We start from the raw sequence: 9,254 nt of genomic DNA, 5'->3' as shown, positions 1-9,254 counted from the left end.
GGTGAGATCCAAGACGGGCGCGAAGGTGAGCGAGTCGTGAGGCGGGCTAGGCGAGGTGCTAATGAGGGCGCGGCGCTGCTTAATCCTGTTAGCTGGCGGCGGAGGTGGCGGGGCGCTCCTCAAGGTGTTCTGGGTGACAGGAGGAGACGGAGAAGCAAGAGGAGACGAAGGAGGAGATGAAGATAAGTGCAGATTGAAAATGAAGGTAGAATAGAATAGAATAGAAATAGTTATAGTAATAGAATAGAAGGAAGAAGAACAAGAAGAAGATGATGGAGGAGGAGGAGGAGGAGGGGGAAGAGGAAGAGAAGATGAAAGAAGAGATGAAGATGTTTGAAGGTTGAAAATTAAGTTGAAAAGGAATAATCACAAGGAGATGATCATGGAGGTAGGATTGGAGGAGGAGGAGGAGGAGACGAAGGAGGATATGAAGATGTTTGAAAAGTGAAAATGAAGTAAAAAAAGGAATAAGAAGAAGATGATGAAGGAGGAGGAGACGAAGGAGGAGATGAAGATATTTGAAGATTGAAAATGAAGTAGAAAAGGAATAAGAACAAGAAGATGATGATGGAGGAGGAGGAGGAGGGAAAGGCGGAGAGGCGGAGGAGGAGGAGGAGGAGGAGGGAGAAGACAAAGAGTAAGAGGAAAAGGAAGAGGATGCGGAGGAAGAAACGTGGAAACATGGAAACAGAGGCAACAGAAAACCTATTGGCTCATTTCGAGGTTGCCCGCTCTGGTGATTTAATCTGCTCGACATCCACTTCGTGCCCGCAGAGCAGATGGAAGCACTGTTTGTTTGTGTGTTTGTTTTTATTTACTCCTGACTCAGCGTCGATTCGAATTTAAAAGGACTTGATGTTTGAAAGGACTTGATGGTTAACACACTTATTGCAAGACATTTCGCCGCCCAAGAACACATATTTGACAAGGCTTTCGTAGGAGTTGTGGGCATTTCCAGGAGTAGTTTTATGACCCTGGTGGTAGTTTGACCCTTCTTCTGTACCGTGAACCTCAAGAAGTACTCATTAGAACCCGATTGACCCCCTCCTTGGCCTTTAGAAATAGATAATATGAGAAGCGAAAATGTTACCGACCTTACTATTTCTACAGGCGGGTGACTAGATTTGAGAAGAAACGCCTTCCAGTGTCTGTTCTACACTACCTCGCTTGAATATGTAGACCGCTCTCTCTAGTTCTTGGGTTGATTTGCAGCTCCAAGAACTTTGAGTGTTCGACCTTACTAAACTTCTTCAGGTACCAGAGGACCTGAATTAAATTTCCCCGTAAGCGTCCCTTTTCCAGCGTAAAGAGAAGAAGGAGAGAAAGAAGGAGGAGAATGTGAATGAAACAGGAAAAGGAAGAGGAGGAGGAGGAGGAGGAGGGGCGGAAAAGTAAAGAATGAAACAGAAAAAGGAGGAGGAGGAGGAGGAGGAAACGGAAAAGAAGAAGAAATACTAACAGACAGACAGAACGGTTAACAGAACACACACACACACACACACACACACACACATAAGTGACTGCTCTTTCGGCCGCCTCTTCGGATTATTTACAGGAGCAGCGAGTAGCGGGCTTTTTTTTATATTGTTTCTTTTTGGTGCCCTTGTGCTGTCTCCTTTGCTGTATAAAACACACACACACACACACACACACACACACACACACACACACTCACTCACTCACTCAACCTGTCACACCCGTCCACACATCTCTTTCCTTCCCTTCCTTACCCACAAGTTTATCGCCACCATCTGTAACTCCTATATATCGCTTTTTCCCGTGTCATCTGTGCCCGTAAAGCTGTCCTTCGGGTCCATAAAACTATCTTGACTTATTTCTGTGGCTTTGGAAGGGTATTTTTATTTTTGCTGTCATTCTTTTGTTTCTTGCGGTGATGGTGGTGGTGGTAGTGGTGGTAGTGGTGGTGGTAGTGGTAGTGGTAGTAGTAGTAGTAGTAGTAGTAGTAGTAGTGGTGGTGGTAGTAGTAGTAGTAGTAGTAGTGGTAGTGGTAGTAGTTTTTGTTGTTGTTTTGGTTATACTATTTTCTTGTTGATCTCGTCCTCCTCCTCCTCCTCCTCCTCCTCCTCCTCCTCCTCCTCCTCCTTTCTTTCTTCTCTTCCACACGTCTTTTAACTATTCATGAACCGATTCTAGTCTTTTTTTTCTTTTTTTTTTTTTCTTTAAGCTTAAACCCCATTCATAAGACTATCTGATCCTACTTATGTCACATCCATGAGCCAGATCCCCTTCCACAAAACAATCGTAACCCCTTTTGTAGTATTAGATGGCCTGTTAAGTCCGTTCCGTTCGTCTTTAAATCTATTTGTGAGTCTACTCTTCGGCTGTCTTCTTCTTCTTAAGCCTATTCTCCCTGCCGTAAAGCGATCCAACTCCCTTTTTAAACTTTTATAACACAGGTACCCAAGGACATTGACACCCCCTCCCCTCCTCCAACCCCCCACGCGCCAGGCAGCCTCATAAAGATAATCTAACGCCACTTTCTTAGGCTCGGAAGCAAAATATAAAGTGTTGAAAAGTTAAAAGGGAAGGAGGCGATGATGATGATGATGATGATGAGGAGGAGGAGGAGGAGGAGGAGGAGGACGAGGAAGAAGAAAAAGAAGAAGAAGAAGAAAAGATCAGGATGGTTGAGGGGGACGAAGAAAGAGGAAAGAAGGATGAAAGAAAGAAAGAAAGAAAAAGAAAAAAAGATTGAACGGAGGGAAGGAAGGAAGAAAGAAAGGAGTCAAGAAATAAATAAAGAAGGAAAGATAGGAGGGAAGAACGAAAGAAAGAAAGAAGGAAAACCACGTCAAACAAAGTAACAGAAACAGAGATAATAAAGAAAATACGGAACGAGGAGGAAAGGGAAGAGGAGGAAAAATGAAAGAAAGAAAGAAAGGAAAACAAGAAACCAAATACAAAATAGCAGAAATAAGAAGAACAGGAAGAACAAGGTCAAAACTAATATACATACACACAAAAAAGGAGAAAAAAAAAGGAATGGAGGCAAGGAAGGAGAGAAGGGGAGAGAGAGAGAGAGAGAGAGAGAGAGAGAGAGAGAGAGAGAGAGAGAGAGAGAGAGAGAGAGAGAGAGAAAACTAACCTAACCCTATCAATTGAATCCCCCCCTCCCCATCCCCCATCCCCCTCCCCCCTTCTTGATAAATCGGTTGGGTGCTTACAACCCCCTTTCGGTCGACCCGGTATAGCATCCAGTCCTTTGTGTCTCAGCATTCAATTCCCTTCAGTTTTCACGCCTCGGAGCCTTCAGGGAATCATATATAACTCGAAACTGGCGACATCTGGACTGCTTGAAGAGGAGGAGAAGGAGAAGGAGGAGGAGGAGGAGATGAAAGAGAGTGTGTGGAAAGGTTTTAATCCTCTTATGTCGATCGTCTTTTGTTTCATTCATTTTAATAGACGAAGTAATTTTGTGTGATGTGTGTGAATGTGATTTCTTCTACTTATTATTATTATTATTGTTGTTGTTGTTTTTGTCGTTCTTCTTCTGTTGGTAGTAGGAACAGTAGTAGTAGTAGTAGTAGTAGTAGTAGTAGTAGTAATATTTTTTTTTCTTATCGATCTCCTCCTGTTCCTCCATTTCTTGTTCTTTTTCTTTATTTCATTTTCTTTTCCGTCCTTCTTTTCCTTCTTTTCCTACTCCTACTCTTTCTTTTTCCTTTATATGATTTTCTTTCTATCCTTCTTTCTTCCGTTTTTCGTGTTTCCTTTGTTTCATTCTCTTCAATCATTCTCTCTCTCTCTCTCTCTCTCTCTCTCTCTCTCTCTCTCTCTCTCTCTTAATTATCACTAACAAGCCTAATAACTTGACTAATTACACCACTCACACCTGGCTATGTCTACCTGTAACCCAACACACACACACACACACACACACACACACACACACACACACACACACACTACAACTTCCTTCCCTTCCTTCTTTTCTCAACTTCATCTATCATTTACTTAACTTCTCTACCTTACCTTACCTTACCTTACCTTTCAACTTTTTAATTATCGTACGGAGTTTGTAATGATACCGGTAGTGACATAATTATACCTTACCTTACATAACATAATATAACCTTACCTTACCTCACCTAACCTTACCTTACCTTACCTAACCTTACCTTACCTTACCTTACCTTACCTTACCTTACCTTACCTTACCTTACCTTACCTTACCTTACCTTACCTTACCTTACCTTACCTCACCTAACCTAACCTTACCTTACCTTACCTTACATTACCTTACCTTACCTCACCTAACCTTACCTTACATAACCTCACCTAACCTTACATAACCTAACCTTACCTCACCATACCTTACCTTACATTACCTCATTTATCTTATCTTATCTTACCTTACCTTACCTTACCTTACCTTACCTCACCATACCTTACCTTACATTACCTCACATACCTTACCTTACCTTACCTTACCTCAACTCACCTTACCTTACTTTACCTAACCTTACCTTACCTTACCTTACTTTATTTTACTTCACTTTAAATTGAATTACCTTACCCTACCTTACCTTAACTTACCTTACTTCACCTCACCATACTTTACCTTAACTTACCTTGAAAATATAAACACAGGTGAGATGTTTGGAGAAGAGAAAGAAAGGGAAGGGAAGGGAAGAAAATGGAAAAAGTGAAAGAAAGGGAAATTAAATGAGGGGAAGAAAGTGGAGGAAGAGAAAGAAAGGGAGAGAAAGGGAAAAAAGTGTATGGGTGCTTTGTGTGTGTGTGTGTGTGTGTGTGTGTGTGTGTGTGTGTGTGTGTGTGTATTAGAAAGAGAAGAGATAGAAAACAAGAAAAAAAAGACCTATTTCGAACTTATCAAACCGAGAATAGAAAATTTAGCTCAAGGGAAGAAAAAAAGCAGGAGTAAAAAATCGATGGTATTAGACGAAAAAAAAATTCATGACAGTTATTAAAAAGGGAAAGTAAAACACCTGAGCTAATTACACCTGGTCACTAATCACCTAACAATTATTTCGGGCAGGTGCGTGAGAACAGGTGTGTGTGGGAGAGAGAGAGAGAGAGAGAGAGAGAGAGAGAAAGAGAGAGAGAGAGGATATAGATGGCACAGGTAGATTTACGTTGATGAATGGAAAGTGAGAGTTTTATCTACCTGTCCTGACCCACCTGAGATGGAGCTTGAACGAAGGTAGAGAGAGAGAGAGAGAGAGAGAGAGAGAGAGAGAAAGTTAGTTATTCGGCGTGGAATTTAATTTGGTTTTAGCGGTTCACGCCATCTCTCTCTCTCTCTCTCTCTCTAATCCCTTTCAAAGCCACTAATCCTCCTTCACACAATCTAATCCCTTTTACTTCGGCCCTGAACCCATTTGACATACTAATCGCGTTTATTTTTTTAAGCCAATCCCTTCTGAAAATCCCCTCCTTTCCCTCCCCCCCTCTCCCCCTGTTCCTCCTCCTCTTCCTCTACCTCTTCCTCCTTTGTTACCCCTTAATCTTCCTTACCTTGGTTTGAGAGAGAGAGAGAGAGAGAGAGAGAGAGAGAGAGAGAGAGAGAGAGAGAGAGAGAGAGATTAGGTTCAGAAGCACTCTATATAGTATCTTGCTAGCTGTTGTTGTTGTTGCTGTTGTTATTGTAGTAGTAGTAGTAGTAGTAGTAGTAATAAATGTTTGTTGTTATTTTTTCTTTCTTCTTCTTCTTTTTCTTCTTCTTCTTTTCCTTCTTCTTCCTCTTGATCTTGTTAATTTTGTTGGTCATTTTTTCTTCTTTTTGGTGATGGTTTGTGCTCTTCCTCCTCCTCCTCCTCTTCCTCCTCCTCCTCCTCCTCCTCCTCCTCCTCCTCCTCCTCCTCTTCCTCTTCCTCTTGGCCAGCGTGGAAGAATGAGGCAATTTCTATAAGCCAACGCCTTCCCTTCCATTCTGACAGTCCCAAGCTCCCGGATCATGCCTCTTCCTCTTCCTCTTCCTCCTCTTCCTCTTGTTACTCCTCTTTTGCTTTAGTTCCTTTTATTTTCACTTTTATCGCTGTTTTATTTTCTTGTTTTCCTCTTCCTCTTTTTGCGTTTTCTTTGTTCTCTACCGTTTTTATCACCGGTGTCTTTTCCTATTTTTTTTCTTCTATTTGTTTTTTATTTGTTTTATTTGTTTTCTTCTTCCTCTTCCTCTTCCTTTTCTCTTTTTTTCTTCGTTTCGTTTCCTCTTTATCTTCCTATTCTTTGTTTTGTTTTGTTTTTGTTTTCTTGTTTTCCTCTTAATCCTCTTCCTCCTCTTTGTCTTTTTTTCTTCTTTTACTTTTTCTTCTTCTTTACCGTATTCTTCGCTTCTTGCAAATCCTTTTCTTCATTTTTTCTTGTTTCTCTTTCCCTCTTCATCCTCCTCCTCCTCTTCTTCTCTTCCCTCTTCTTTTTTCTCTATAGTTCCTTCTTTCCTAGTCTTTTCGCGTCCTCCTCCTTCTAATCCTCTTTCTTTCTTTTATTTTTCATTTTTTGTCTTGTTTCTTCTCTTCCCTCTTTCTCCTCCTCTTCTTCCTCCTTCCTTTTCCTTCTCCCTTTTTATTTGTCTTCTTTTCCTCATTCGCTCTTTTTCTTTGACATTTTTACTTCCGTCTTTCTTGTTATCCTCCTCCTCCTCCTCCTCTTCTTCCTCTTTCTCCCCTTCTCCTCCTCCTCCTCCTTATCTTTATTGCTATCTTGATTTAATTACCTCTCTCTCTCTCTCTCTCTCTCTCTCTCTCTCTCTCTCTCTCTCTCTCTCTCTCTCTCTCTCTCTCTCTCTCTCTCTCTCTCTCTCTCTCGTAGACGGTTGCCAAGTAGTAAATATGGACACGACAGCAGCCAAAGACCCTCTCTCAATCAGCTGGTTTTTGTTGTTGTTGTTGTTGTCGTTGTTGTTGTTTTTGTGGGTATTGTCTCGTCACCTTTCCCGTGTGTGTGTGTGTGTGTGTGTGTGTGTGCTCGTTCCATCCCGTTTTCTATCACGTGTTTTTTGGTATAACTTTAATTAAACTTGTGTACGGTATGTTTTATTTTTTTATTTATTTTTTTGTTGTTGTTAATAATGTTGGACACTCGATTGCGTTTGTAAAAGCTTTCATTCCACCGATCACTATTGCTGAGAGAGAGAGAGAGAGAGAGAGAGAGAGAGAGAGAGAGAGAGAGAGAGAGACTACACATAACTAGTACTAGCTCTCAGGTAAATACAATATACTTTTTTCTTACATTCTCTTGCTCGTAATCAGGTAGAGAGAGGGAGTGCGGACTCTATAAGCCGCCTGCTCACCTGTCCCTGAACACCTGAGACGCAGAGAGAGAAAACGAGAGTGAAAGCAGTGAGGGGAGCAGAAAGAGAGCAAGATAATGTAGATCACAGTAGAGGAGAGCAGAGGCATAGCGTTCTACTACATAGCATACAAGCACGGCGTATTATTACATAGGAGGTAATAGGCAGTATTATCAGCATATTAGCCTAGAATCCCCGTGGTGCAGCGATTAGCGTGCCTGCCTACGAATCCGCGGACCCTGGCAGTCGGCGTGCAGCCAACCCAGCTGTTCATCCTCCCTTTCCGGCTGGTTGATAAATGGGTGCTTGGGGACACCTGAGGAAGGGAAACTGTGGTAACCCGGGTGTCACACTGGCCCTGCGTCCCGGGGTGATGGGTTATTCCTGCCCCTACAGGCTCAAGGGACACTGAGAGACCACGCGCACTTAATATATCGTATGCCCGCAACTTTACCTTCCCTTTGTAGAAGCGTGGCGTATACATTACATAGCGTGCAGGTTGCCTAGAGGCAGGGGAGGGCAGCATTATCAGCGTGTGTTCACCTGCCCGTACGCATCACTGGACGAGTGTCAGGGAGAAAATAAACATGGACAAAGTTTGACGTGAAAGCGAAATGTCAGGTCGGGTGTTTGTCAGCTTTGTGTTGGCGTCGTAAGTCCACGATTATGTCCGACTGATCGGCTGATTATGCAAATAATTTCCACTCATGATCGGGGCGTACAATAATAATGAACGTTTGGCTACAGAATTAACAAAAAAAAGAATGGCATCCTGCCACATGCAGGGCCGCTCGTGTGGAAGCGTCAGAATGAATCGATTATCAACACCCCCTGTGAAGCAAGGCTATACATAGCATGAAGACAGGTGCTACGGGAGAGGACAACCACAGCCCCAGTTTTGAGAAGCAGCGGGCCACCGTGCGGCGAGGCAGCGGCAGCCCAGACACCTAGCGGCGGGCGACACTAGCGAGCAGATCAGAGCAGCACAGAGTGACCGATCAATGTTCGTGTGTCTACGAGACACCGCTTCCGAGAGTAGAGGCCGCGCGGGGGCCTTATGTACTCAGCGCGCGGCCAAGCACGCGAGGTTTCGTATCCTTCACTGACTCATTATAGCTCAGGGTTTGTGTTTTTCATCAATATTTTTTAAGCGGTATGATTCTAGCTAGGGTACGTACTATGTTTGATATTTCTTTTTGTCAAAAGCTTGTGAATTTACTTGAAAATGCATATAAACTGTCGAAAACTTTACCAAACTCTTGACGGTTGGTCGTAAACATGTAGCATTCCTGTCTGCCGTGTGTCCTGCGGCCCCGACCACCGCCCGGCCCTCACCCTGCACGCCCGACACCCCGACACAGCCCCTTCACCCGCCCCAGGCCTCAGCGGCGCCCAAAAATACGATTATCACTCCAAAATAAGGGAGGAAACTAAAACGCCGCCCCTGAAACGCTGCGCAGAAAACGGGAAGAACTTCATCGTTTTAGCGCAAACCTCTACAACGATACGCACGAACTTCCTACGTATGAAAGTGTGTATATGGGCGTCTGAGCTACGTTAAGGCCTACAGGTAAGGAAACAATGGCCAGGTAGTTACGAATGAGAGTCTGTTGTCAGGAGTTGAAGGTTTAGTGAGAGAAAAGGCCACTCACTTTTTTTTTATCGATATTTTAATTCTTTTATTCTAGTACTATTTTTGTGTATGTAGTATGTATTCGGTCTTTTCTTCATTTTTGTTATCTATTTTGACTTATTTCCTTTTTTCTTTTATTCATTTCCTATATCTATTTATAGTTCCTTCTTCCCTTTATTTTATTTTTTTCATTTCCTATAATCCCTTTAAATTTTACTTCCTACTTTCTTTTCTTTCTTTTCTTCATTTCCTATGTCAATTTTTACTTCATTCTTTTATATCCTTCCTTTGTTAATTTCCTATGTCTATTTTTTTCCTGCAACAATAAACTATCAATCAATCAATCAA

This window comes from Eriocheir sinensis, chromosome 60 (assembly GCF_024679095.1).
Source record: "Eriocheir sinensis breed Jianghai 21 chromosome 60, ASM2467909v1, whole genome shotgun sequence".
Classification (NCBI taxonomy): Eukaryota; Metazoa; Arthropoda; class Malacostraca; order Decapoda; family Varunidae; genus Eriocheir; species Eriocheir sinensis.
This window is presented reverse-complemented; position numbering follows the sequence as displayed.